The sequence below is a fragment of the Micropterus dolomieu genome, linkage group LG20, assembly GCF_021292245.1.
Source record: "Micropterus dolomieu isolate WLL.071019.BEF.003 ecotype Adirondacks linkage group LG20, ASM2129224v1, whole genome shotgun sequence".
Classification (NCBI taxonomy): Eukaryota; Metazoa; Chordata; class Actinopteri; order Centrarchiformes; family Centrarchidae; genus Micropterus; species Micropterus dolomieu.
Window position 1 is genome coordinate 20415213 of NC_060169.1, and position 13966 is coordinate 20429178.

The following is a 13966-nucleotide window of genomic DNA, read 5'->3' on the forward strand; positions in this document are numbered from 1 at the left end:
TGAAATTCAGCCTTTTCCCTCCCAGCCTCACAGGCACAGGACACAGTGCTACATGCACTGCATGTGAACATAATCAAATATTTTATTGCACTACAGATTTTGTCTTAATGCTTTTGTGATTTCACTTTTATACTGTAGTCCTCAATAAATTATATTTAATTTTACTTTATTCTTTGCATTTGAAATGATAAAGAAACCTGAACCTAAACTTGAACTTGAAACACTGTCGACAATCCATGGTCATAAATATCTGATTTGATTGTGAACATAATCAATTTTACTAGTGAACAATGAACAATAGCCAATCCAGTTTTCTTGTTATATTATAATAAAATGGCAGCTAAATGAGTTAAATGCTAATGTCAGCATGCGGACATGCTCACAATGACAATGCTAACATGATGATGTTTGGTGGGTAGAACGTTTACCATGTTCAGCATCTTAGTTTAACAGTGTTATAACATGTGCTAATTTGCGCTAAACACAAAGTATAACTGATGACGCTAACTGACAACTGATGAAGTCAGTCAAAGATATTGATTGAGGCGTATTGTAAATCCATCCAATAGTCATCTAAATATTTCCCTCATTTGCTACAAATGTGAACCTAATGGTGGCGCTGGAGGAAATGTCAGGCATCACTAAACACAGTGGGATTCATCATCAAAGGCCTTTTTTCTAGTTTGGCTAAAACACAGCAGAGACGTGGCTTGGTTGTTAAGATCGGACAGCAGAGAACTGGACGATTCTGCATTTAAAAGACGACTGTCCAAACTCTCAGCCTGCTACTAAACACCTGCTGTGTAACTAAAGAGTCCAGGCTGCTGTAGACATCTGTTATTTTCTCTAACCTAATGCATTTACAAAAAGTGATTACTGAGCCCAAATCGGTTTTAAATAAGTATTAGAAACAAACCAAACATGTTTGTGTGTGTATGTAAATGTGTGTGTGTGTGGATCAGCTTTGTGTCCTGCGATTTTTTGGCATGGCATAGATCATTGTATGGACCTTCATTAGAGTTCATTAGTTTTTTTTGCAGAGAGGGCCTCGCTAAGCTCTGGTTGTGCAGTGAACCAGGCCGGGGACTGAGATTATTGTTGAATGTGCAGACATGAATGCATGAGATTCCACCTCATCAAAGTTAGCACAGATAATTGCTACTATTTGATCTCCACTATATGAAAAGAAGCCGTGTTAATTAGAGGCTCTGATCGGGATGTGAAGAGAAGAGAAACAAATGTGTGCTTTGTCTTCTTGTTCAAATTTCTCCTCTCAGGGGTTTATGTATCTGCAGAGCTGGAAGCTTTTTGTGTAGCAAACTTTGATGAGGTCCTTGTTTCAGGACAAATCCCTGTCCAATCTCTGTCTTTGGGAAAAGATCCCTGTGTATCCCCCCAACCTCCAAGCTCATCAGCCGTCCCTGTGAGCTGAAACAATGCATTGCATTGAAGACATGAGATGGACGGTTGAAAGTCCTTAACTTATATGTGTAATTTGTTCTTTGAATGGAAAGCTACTTAAGATACATTATCTTGTTTTCAAAAGGGTTCTGTACAAAATAATGTTGTGTGGACATAAAAACATGACAAGATACTAACCCCTGTTTGTATATTAATTTTTTTTGTGTTCGACAAAATAAGCTAAATATAAATGTCATTTCCAGCTACTATCATTTTTGAGATAAGTAATAATGTTGTGTTTAGAAAAGATACAAGATCCTTCTCACACTTCTCTTTGTAATGTGGCTCAATCTAAACACATGGAGTTGTTATCGGTTGTGTGTACATAACCAGTGTGTTTCTGTGTGTGTGTGTGTCTGCAAGTGTGAGGTCATAGATGCAGGTGGGAAGGCAATGAAAGAACTTGAAGTGAGGGAACACATTGTGCTTTATTTCCAGCAGGTGGTGCCACAGTGACGAGGACTCAAGCTGGTCATTTATTCTGTCACACACATTTCTTTCCTTTCACTCTACTTATTCAGGCTATATGTTGGAAGCCACAATGAGTGCATCTTCTTTTCTACCTTCATATATATGGAGAAGGTGACTGGTCTTCTCTGTTTTCTGCCATGGTGCTCTTCCTACTCACATCCATTCACACCTCTGCCATCAACTCGCCGACAGTGTTTCTAAACAGATCTTCATACATGAGACAACTGGGTAACCTGCTTCTCTAAACTCCGAGGTAACTGGCCATTTTGGTAGTTTACAGTACAGTTTGTATTTACAGAGAATAATAGTGATCTATAATAAGAGCTCTCTCCTCCTCTTTCACACCTCCAGCATCATCTCATTCATGCTGCTGAATGGACTCCACTGTAAATTGGGCACACTGTTATTTATGGTGTCCTGGGCATTTTAAAGTGAGCTCTCTAAGACAAATTCCAATAAACTGTGTTGGTATGGCAATAAGCTGTTTAATCTTGAACTTTGCATCTTTTTCAGTGTGTCCATCCCGGAGATAATGGATGGTCTTCACTCTTAAGTACTTTTTCCCAAACTGTGAGTTCAACAAACTGCTTGGAAACATATGGTCCATTTCATAATTCTGTAGGCTAGTTAAATTTGGCCTACATTTAGAGATTAATACACAAATATACCAGCTAGTATTTTCATTTGAATCTTACTACATCTTACATAAATTAAAAAGGGGAAATGTACATTTGAAAAAATATATTTTACTTCATATGAAATTCACAGCTATAGCTGCCTTATGTTATATGACTTTAATGAACAATCAATTTAAACAAGAACACATCTTATGAATTAAAATGTAAGAATATAGATATTAACCTCATGGGTTTATTGCACATTTCCAGAGCTTACAAAAAAAAGTTAATTATTATGACAGCAAAAAAATATAATGACCTTTAATTTTAAATGTGTTTAAGGTGAGTAACAGGCCGAAAATGAAGCAAAGCAAAGTAGCCCATCCAACCATCTGGTTTGGGTGGAATAACTGTAAAAACAGTAGAGAAGCCGTTCAGACTTATTTATTTAAATAGCCTAACAGTAATATAACAATACAGATGAAGTACCACTGAAATCTAAGCTAAGAAGTCACCTAAACTTTTTTCCTTCCTGTTTGTCCGATGACAACCATGAAGAAGTTAAACCAAAGTTATTTGCGAAGAATCAAGTGTAACCTCGGACTCGGACATCCTCAACCTGTTTAAATGCCTACAAGTCAGGCAATTTACACTGCTGATACAAACAAATCATATATTGTTAAATTATGAAACAAGAAACAGAAACAAGGCAGCACCTTACTTTTATGTACCAAGAACCCTCTTATATTTCTGGACAATTACTTTAATTGTATTTTTCTGTAAATGATGAGTCAGTTAAATGGCATGTTAATGTGCAAACCAATTGGCACACATAGTCATGTTGCATGTTACCCTGACATGCAGTTGGTTCTGTGGTAAAAACAAATATCCCCAGAAACTCATGTCGTACAGAAGCCACTGAACAGAAGGGGAAAATGATTTTCCCCTTCTGTTCAGTGACCTACAAATTCCAGCATTAAAACTTTTTCAAAAAATGTTTAGCTCTGTTCTTGACTTGATTATTGGGCATGAAACTTTATAATCTCCGTTTGTTCTGATATTTGTTTTTAGGTCACCATATATTTTACAGCATATCATAAAAGTGATGGTTGTATTATTGAATCTGCTGCTTTGCTTCAGAAGCTTAGATATGGTTTGTCTCATGGTACAAATAGCCAAGAAGTGTCACAATAATACTCAATCACATCTTGATTGAGGAGGATGATTTGTCGTGTTACATCAGGTCTTTGATGCTATAGGTGCTGACCTTCCTACGCTCCCTGTACTAGCCTAATATTATCGCCCTGATTAATAACACACTGTCAAATTACCTTTCTAGTAGAAGTTCTGGACTGATTTTGCAATAAGACAACACCCATCTAACATTTGAACACCTGCATGCCTGTTTATGGTCGCGATCAAAGTCTTGTTTTATTGTTTCTACTCTCCCAAAGAGTTCATTGCAGCTCCTGTGCATCTTGGGAAGCCTTCACTGAGCTGTCTGCTGGGCTGCACAGGTGCTTCTATATGCAAGGTGATGAGTTGACAGTTAAAACCTCACAAGGCTGGAAAAGAGAACTGTCCAACACAATGTACTCCCCCTAAAAAGCAAAAAGAGGTAGAGGAAGACAGAAATCAGAAACAATGACTCTCAAGCTGCTGTTGTTATTTGAGGGGTTTACCCTCCAGGTTCATTTTGATTCATTTTTGCAGATTTTCTGTGTTTAGGTTCATAACTCATCTTTGTAACTTTTCATCAAGAAGCTATTTATTCCAGTAAATCACTGAAAATATAACTAATTTGCAGTTTGTTTAAAGCTCTACACATTTAAATGAGACACTGTGTGAAAGCCGTTCAGAATGTCTCTAAATGATATATATAAATATAATAGTAATCATCACCATCAAATAATAATCATATATAATATATAAATATAGTTATGTTAACTATAAATTTACTGATGACAGGCTCCAAATTACTGAACCTGGAGCTGCCACTTGTGAAGCATTTGAGACAGCCTTAGTCTGTTTCACCATGTTTCATCTTCAGTTTTTAATTATTTGGAATGGAGGCTTATTTAGCTGCTGAAAGGGACTGTAGTGTCACAGCAGCCCCTTAAATTTGCCAAATAAGGAGAAGTGCTGATGAGGTGAGAAGCAGAGAATGCCTAAAACAAACTGTAGAGGGCCTCCAGCAAAACAGCCAGGGGCTTCAGATATATTAAATTACCATGATTGGGACTTAAGGCATGGTTAAAGCCTGTTTGAGAGGCTGGGGAGCCTCAAAGCAGAGCTATTCATGTCAGGGGAGCTGGGTCAATAGGTTGGGGAAGTTCACAGGACCTGATTCTATTCTTATGCAAACGCAGAGTACAAGACCTAAAGCTCATTGAGTTGGAAGATATAAATGACTGGACACAAACCTGGTCTACAGATTCCTACTCGTCATTCATGAGGTAGAGCGACGACGTCTGAGTTCACTCTGAATGTCTCACTTCCTACTTCAACAGTGAAATGTACAGGATGATGTTCCGGAGTGCCACATTTTGGCACTTTCACACAATAGCGCTGATGGACAATATGTATTAAATTCAGTCCTGTCTCATGGAAAATGTTGCCTATAGATTTTACATTGAAGCATTGCAATGAACAGAATGTAATGATCATTATTCGTTTATATTGATAATAACAGCACATAACAGTGTGCTTTGTTCCCCTGAAAATTTATTTCTCAGCTTTGGTGAGAAATGCGACCTCTGAAGACTCCTCCTACCACATTGACAACATTTATCTCTATCTGCCGACAAGTAGAAAATCTGAGCAGAATGAAAGAATGAATACACACTGAGTGCCGTGAGAGAGAACACCTGGAGCCAGCAGCTCCTGAGTTCCTCTGGTCAGCTCTGTCTGATGCAGCTTCAAATGCATCACTCTTGTTAATTAATGAAAGAATGATTTTTTTTATTGTTTTTTTTACATCACACAAATATGAAATGAGGAGGAGTGATTCATTGCTTGCGTTAAAGGCTGCTGAAATTCTAACAATAATGTGAGATACAGTCATACTGAAGTAGAAAAGATTAATCAGGATTTCATGCTCAAATGTGAGACAATCAAGAGAAAGGCAGAGGCGTTACATGGCCAAAGTATGTTGATGTCTTTATGTGATCATCGAACATAAACAAAACCATGGGCTTCAATATACTGCTAAAACAGCCTCCACTCCTCTGGGAAGTCTTCCCTCAGTATTTTGGATACTGCATGCCGAGAGCGGAATCAGAGAGGTTGGACACATCCTAAAGGTGTTGGAGGGGGTTGAGGTGTTTTTCCATACCAAACTTTGAACACCATGTCTTAATGGACTATGCTTTATGCACTGTGATATTAAAACAGGAAAGTTCCTTCTCCAAACTGTTAAAAGCCTAAAATATCAATGTACACTGCAGCATGCTTTTTAAAAAATAATTGGACCTAATAGGCCGATCCATGAATAACAGACAAACAAGGTCAAACGTGGATGGACAATGGTGTCCATATAGGACATATTGAAGATTGTATAGATTTAAACATGTTTCTGATGCTTCATAATGTAATCAATAAATGTGTTGTAATGTTGCAATGAAGTCTGGTAGTGAACACGTGCACTTATGTGTTTGTGATTAACAAAAGAGAGAAGACCTTAGCATGACCTTAGACTCCTCTAAAAGGCCCGAGGGACAAACTTATTACATTTTTTACACAGCTTGATTCTTTCTTTCTTTTTTCCCCATGAGAGACTGAAACAAGATGCTGTTGTCCTGGGCTATATAAATATATGACTTTATTTGACATTGATATATGATATATGAATTTCATAAAATCACAAAAAATCTGATGGGTCAGGGACGCATCAGAGGAACACACACTTGTCTGGTGGCTTGTGTCGGGTCAGTGTGTGTCCTGGGAGAGTGAAAGGTCATGACGCTGCCTGTCCAGCAGCAGGTTGATGCTCTCAGGACACAAGCTCTTCACACTGTGGGAGGCACTTTACTAATCTGCAAAACAGTGAGCCAGATTAGTGAATAGTGAAGCAACTGTTGGTTCATAATATGATCATTTGCGATCACATGGCATCTCTTTCATTGTTACATGACTTCAGAGACAGAAGTAAAAATAGCTGACTATTTTGTTGACAACAGGTGAATAGCTGGATTCAGTCTCCTGTCTTATTACAGTATTAAGTTAGGCCCTTATCATTTTGCTTTAATTGTTTAGCTACCTATAGGCTATTATTAGAATCCACTGTTACAGGACAAGCAATGACATAATATTAACAGTATACTCAAATTCCCAAGGTGTGAGTTTACATTCAACCATTACTGCTCTGTCATTTACTGTATTTGGTCAAGGCCTTCCAGACTTTTACTTTTTCATCTTATTTACCTGTTCACTGGTTCATTTTGTTTATTTCTCTGGGTCATTGTAGAGAGAGATGACTGAATGTTATGAATCTGTCCATCAAAAGAAAGCAAACTGTTTCCTTATTAGTATATTATTCCTGTGTTTGTGAATAAGTAGCATAGGTCTATATTTAAAAAGCCCTATAATCCAACATGTAACTATGTTATTGACTAGATGCGTACAAATGGCTGAAAAGGTGCAGCGCTGCATGTTTTCATGGCTGCCTCTGTCCAAGGTGCTGACAGTTACCAGCCTTTCTGAACCATTTCAATAATAGTTGAATAATAACATATTCATCACATGTCTCCAACATTTCTTTTATTGAGTAAAGAGCAAAACATTTCATTCAGCTCGCCTTCACAATCTCAAATACCATATGAATAAATGAACTACGTGTAAATGAATTGAAACAGCAACCTCTCAACATTTTGTTCAGAATGCCTTACAAAGATTCAGTCAAAATCCATCCCCATTTTAACAAAGCCAACATGTTTTTTTTTTCAAATAAAGGAGAATTCAAAGCAGCGATTTTTAGTTAGTCCAAACAATGCTTCAGAGAACCATTTCTTTGCTGTAGCCTAGCTGCACAGAGACAAACCCCCATGCAGTGGCCTGTGAATCCATGTGATTAACACGCTGACACAAGCTCTAAAGAACCTCTCCGGCGTGGTGGCATCATCAGCATCATCAGGGTCCTTTTCTAAAAATAGACAACATAAGAAATCTGAATCAGCTCTGTAATTCAACATTGACCCAGGACATTTCTTTGTGTGCAGGTATAGTTAGATAAAATGACGCCCAGAGCACCACTCTGAACGTTTACGCTTCTCTCTGACTGGTTGCATCATCTCGGCACATGTAACCCTTGTCTACTGAAGTTCAGTTGGGAGCTTGACGTGGAGATCAGGCTGAGCCCAGCCCTGCAGCCATGCCGCTGCCAGATTCACCAAATTATATGTAAAGAGGTTCCTGGACAATTTAATCCCGCTGGGAGACATGGTAAGACCCTTTCTTTGCCAATTTTCACCCTCTCTCTTATTCAAACCTCTTTCTTCCTGCAGCTCCACAATGCAGGATTGTGCTTTCTATTTTTTTTTTTCATGTTCTCTGATATCTTTTCTCAGTATGGCTGCCACCCCAGCATGCAGTTTATGCAAATGATCAGCCTTTCATGCTCAAAGTTGAATGAGATCTCTCTCTCCCTCTCTCTCTCCCTCTCTCTAACACACACACACACACATACAGTGACTCAGTTTGAATTGTCTTCATGTGTATTTTTTAAATTTCAGTTTTTGTTTTAAAATTTTATATTCCTTTACTTAATTACAGTACAGGTGGTCATAAGGAAGTAAGGTGTAGCATGGGAAAACAAGACAGGGGAATGTGTGTGTGTGTGTGTGTGTGTGTGAGGGGTGGCTGTGTAGATGTAGAGTGGTGTTAAGTGGTGGATGCATGCAAGGATGGACACAAAAGTTAGGAGTTTGTGTGTGTGTGTGTGTGTGTGTGTGTGCAAGGATGATGAATGTGAAATTCTTGCTGTTCCCAGAGTCTGCGTGGTGTTTGAAAAGCCTGGGGGGGAGGCGGCTGTAAGGGGTGTGTGTGTGCCTGTGCCCAGCTGTTGGGGGGAACCTGAGTCTCTCTCCCTCCCTGACAGGCTGTCCTTTTCACTAGCACATAGCCGGGCCGTCCAGCCTGCTGCCATAACAACACCACAGCCCCTCTATCATAGTAACACCATGCAGTCACCACACAGCACGGGGGGAAAGGGAGGGGGGGAGGGAGGAGGAGTTTGGGGGGGATGAATGACAGAAGTGAATGAAGAGTCGAGACATTTCTACCCCTGTGAACTTGAACTTGACTGACAGTTTGAACGACTGGCGGGGGAGAATGGAAATCAACTCTTCAGAGATTTTGTTCTGTGATTTAGTTGCCAAAATACTTTTATATGTTTATATATTAAAGATCTGCAGTGTAAATCATGAATGAACAAAATTGTTTATATTGATTTATAGCTTGTTTGGGATCATTTAAATTAAGATTAGGTAATAATAATGTGGCTGAAAGGCTTGAAAGTGGACCCTGAGTTTTTTTCGTGTCAAATAAATAAATAAATAAAAATTAAAAGTCCCATTGCAATTACATTGTTATAAATTGTCCTGTTACAATGAAATAATAATAACAATAGGTAGAATAATTAATTTTTTCTTATTATTTTATTATCTTATAATTTCATGTAGTGCACAAAAAATATAATATTACTATTCTCTAATTATTAAGTCTCACAGTGGGTAAAGAGAGCTGATTCCGAGGAGCTGCATTTCAATAGTTAAGTTGCTAATATTTTCAACATTCAGTGTGTATCTCCGTCTGTCCGCCTCAGGGTCGGTGTGACAAGCTTGTTTGCTCCAGCCTACAGCCAATGAATGGCGACTGGTCCACATCAGGGGTCTTAGCTGCTCAGACCCACTCGACCATGGGAAAAAAAGGAGCTGTAAAAGGTCCCCTGTCGCTGTTACAAAGCCAAGAACAAGCCATAGCAGGATAATCGTGTGTATCCTCAGATTAAGACAGGATCGCAGCTGCGGTATCCTTGTGGGAGGGAAAGGAGGCTGCAGGGAGGTAACACGTACAATGTCCTGCCCTCAGGAGAGCTCACAGTCCTTCCCATTCTGCACAGGTTCTTGTGCTGAAATATGAGGCTGTTTTGTCCTGTTTGGACCAGAAAAGCCAGGCCCGGGTCTTTCCTGTATACTATAAAATCGTGGCTTTGTTCTGGTGAGAGGAAGGTCTCACAACAGAAAACAAAACAGCTCATCCAAAGGATGAAAACTGGCAATGAAAGCATTTTACAGCTATCCATCACTGGTTTAATTCCACAGTCTGAGTCTGATGTGCGAGTTGTATTATATTTGAATTATCCGTCTCTGACTCATGGCAACAGAGACAGATCATCTAACCCTCCCCAAAACACACCAATTGAGCCCACTCTCTCTCTCAGACATTCAAACACACTGAAGACCTGCCACTTCTAGTATTTCTATATTATAAAATCATGCGATTGTTAGAGATGTAATAAAGGAAACTAATAATATATAATCAGATTACCCTTAAGTGTACTTCAATAAAAGTATTCATTCACTGTATTTTAAGGTTATTTTAAGTCTTCTGTCTGTTCGTCTTGCCTACAGACAAACATTTTGATATATATCCCTTGGATTTTAGAGATTTTCAGAATGTGGTGTTTGTAATATTGAACTATTTAGATTTTTTTAAACCTGCTTTCAAGTGACAGTGGGAAATGTTAAAGTTTATATGAACTTCCTCCTATGTCATGTTTCAATTTCATGCTTATTCATTTTACATTATTGTCTCCTTATGCCCTTGTTGGATAGATACTTGTGTCTTTTGTTTTGATTTTCTTTCTGTGCTAAAGTGTGGTATGTGTGGGTTGTTTATGACCAAACCAAACTAAATGGTCGGTAAGCTACATCTTTGCAAAGGGGAGAACTGTTCCGATTTGGCAGAGAACTGTGCTCTATTGAGTTCCCTCTAGTGATATGAATCAAGTAGGACACACATTTGACACATTGGCCGAGACCTTTTTCATTAACATTAGTTCTGGTATGAGACCACACACTCCTACACACCCATACACTCGCTGTGAGAGAGTCACTCACAGACATAAAGAGGGAGGAAGACAAAGGGCCAACTTTTCCACGAGACACTCTTATGGCTGCAGTGCTAATGCAGGCATCTGCCACTGTCTGGTCTGGCGCAACGTTCCCACCTCATTGCCCTGGGTTTACTGAAGCGCCTTCTTCTCACATACACAATGTTGGGAAAAAGAAGTGGCGGACCTTTGTCAAGTGCTCCTTTCACAAAGCAGCCATTGTGGAGCGAAGCCAGGATCAGAATGATAATGTGGACTGTGGCTACTGTTTACCAACAGGGTCTTCTGCAGCTGCAGCACACACGACCTGCACTGTGTTTGTGCAACACTTGTACATTACATATGTACAGGTGCATATTCGGTATAGGTCACTTTGTGTTTATCCATTACTGGCAAAAGGCCCTTTTCAGCAAAATCAAATCTAAGTCTTTCCTTGAAAAATAATTTTCAAGACTTTCTTCAGTTATGTAAGAAATAATTTACAGTGTACAGCAGTCTAATGCTGTCTCTATTATCATAATTTTTCTGGCTCTAAAAAAAATACATCATATAGCCTATATATAAATCTATATTTTCGGCATTAATTCAAATCTGCAAATCAAACTGAGCCATCAACACACACAGAAATGCAATGAATCTAAGAATAGATTACATTTTTAAACAAGCTTACAAGGGTGATTTACACACATGTGCTCTGTGTTGGTAGTCACACAGTGTTTTTCTGTATGAGCTCATGTTATCATCCAGCTTCACACCTGCCCCTCCCCCCTGCTGCTTGTCTAATTACAGCCTGGTGTCTAATAAAGGAACAGTTCCCCTTTTATTTCCCAGGCTGTGGCGCTGACCATAAAACCAATACTGCTCTTTGTCATGAAAAGAAAACAACAACCTTAAAACACAGACTGTTACATAAAGCTCAATGGCATTATAAGTCAGAATATAAAACACTGTCGAGTTTATTTTGCTTTTAACTCACTAGACTTACGGTCACTATGTGCAATATTTGATCATTTTAAATGATATAAGGGAAAATTATTTTTTTTAAAAAGAAACAACAGTTCAAAGCAGAGACCTTCTCTGAGGCCATGTTCTCTTAATATTTCTCTGAAAATGTTGGAGGTTTTAGCAGTCAAATGTACATGTGGACCCACATGTGTACATTTTTAATTTCAGTATTTGGGTGTTCTCAGCATTTTAAACTCAATATATTTAAATATGACTACCTTTAAGCCAACATTAAGTGAATAAATAATTGAATTCCTGGTAATCTGGAGCTTTAAAATATCGAAACTATTCATTAATGTTTCAAAAGGAAAAATGAGCAGTTACCACGTTATTACACGAGTTTTGGTGTCATGGTCAAAATGTTCAGGGAAGGTGAGGTGGGTGTCAGTGTGCATGGGGGGACTTTGACTAATGACTTCAGTATCTCTTTGAAACAGCGTTTTACAGCCCTGATTAAATGACATAGACATTTTCATGGGTTAAATGTAGGCTAACAATGTGTTTTTACTTACTTAATGTAGGCCTATATGCATAGCTTTTTAAGAGATATTATAACTTCAGGTTAGGTTTAATTCTAAGGATGAATCAGATAACTTCCACAGTGCACCTTTATAGAAAAATATATTTAATGGCAATACAATTTGACCATAAATGATGAAAATATAAAAATGTCCATTTTCCCAGTCCATAATCTAAATATTCATATAGACTTTCATATTGTGGAGGGACGAGCTGGGTGCTGCTGCGCCTTTAAATACTCTCTCTGCTCCCCTCGTTTCTATGCAATTATGTTAATATGCAGAGCTTGTCTGGTTCCTATTCATTATCGGCGGGAGTTGCGTGATTGTTTCCTTTATTTTCCATCTTTGTAAGACCACTTTTGGTTTTTGTGGCAGGCTTTATACCACAGCAATGGTCTGGTGGAGAGACCAACAGAGAGCACTGATGTCGGATAAAGACTTTCTGCAATAAGCGTCTGTGTTTGCAGCACAATGTCTTGTGTGAGGTTCATTCTCTCAGTTTCAGCACTGCGGATAAAAACAGTAAGTAGCCTGTTATCTCTGGGCTGTAAAAAAAACCCCCAGTTTCATTCATGTTTGATGATATGTATTTTATTGTATTGTTGTACAACTGACACAATTAAGCCCACTAATGGATCTCAAATTCTACTTGTCCATATGTCCAGGTTCCTCCATCTCTTTTCAACATCACAATAAGAAACAGAGATGAAGCACTTACAAATATTTAAAGAAAGCAAGAAGGAGGTTTTAAATGTAGCTGTAAGAGGGAAGGTTACATTTTTGTTTTTCTCTTCTATAAATCTGTATTAATCAGCCCTGGAGATGCTAATTTAAAAATATAGGCCTTCTCCTATCCATTCTGACTTCTTTACTTTACTTCATGTTTTTTGAGTAATAACAAAAATGTGCATCACTGTTTCCACCCCTCTGCTGCTCATCTAGGCGCTTTCATGGAGATTTTAGTGAACAATAAATTCAGATTTCTTTCCATTTTCATTGTTCATGGGACAAACTCATGAGACTGTATGCATTTATAAATAATAATTAATACATTAATTATGATGGGCTGATGAAGATTTTCCCAGAGCAGGAGATTTACATACTAAAGGCCTGTTGTTTTGGCCTTTAATTCTCTGACACAAATAGAAGAGGCAGTTCTCATGAAGAAGCTTGTCATATAGGGCCCTATTTAAGGCCTAAAAAGGCTTATTTATTTACTATCTTTTAAAATAATTATTATTATAATAATTTCTCTAAATGCAAACAATATTTTGAAATGTAGCGTTTCATTTGAAAGGAACAAATAAACACAGACAATTTACAAAACCATTAAAGTGTTCTTCATTTATTGACATGTATTTTTAGCTCCCGTTAGCTTTTATTGTCCATTAAAATTATTGATTCAGACATCCTTATTTGCCATTTTTATATTGGGGTAGTGGTCACATTGGATCTGACAGGTGATTGCAGTTTTTAATCACCTTACAATGTCCAGAGTTAAGACAAGGACATGTGGCTAATTAGATATATGTGATGTATTTATGTACACATTTTTAATCATTTTATAACACAGGCAGGTAACAATACTTGAACTTGTAGAATCTGAATCAGGTTTTTAATTTTACATTTTATATATAAAAGAGCTGTCTAATATTGGCTTATCAAAGGTTAAGTGTACTAAAATGTGTTGATTCTGTTAACTTGACTTAACTAATTAGACTTGCAGGACTTTTTACCTGATTATTTCCCCTCCTGTGAAATTAGTGGGATCTCAGAGATGT

The 13966-nt window shown here is 38.0% G+C and overlaps 1 long non-coding RNA gene across 2 annotated transcripts in view; it reads left to right on the forward strand.

The window, feature by feature from the left end:
- The window catches only part of LOC123959516, a 30548-nt gene extending 17557 nt beyond the window's left edge, over positions 1-12991 (forward strand). The window contains exons 1-2 of one of the 2 annotated variants that reach the window (XR_006822322.1): positions 7650-7988; positions 12561-12991. This is a non-coding gene — a long non-coding RNA (uncharacterized LOC123959516). Of the gene's footprint in view, positions 1-7649; positions 7989-12560 lie in introns of those variants that run through there. The other variant, XR_006822321.1, reaches the window with a different exon arrangement.
- Positions 12992-13966: the final 975 nt, after the last annotated feature.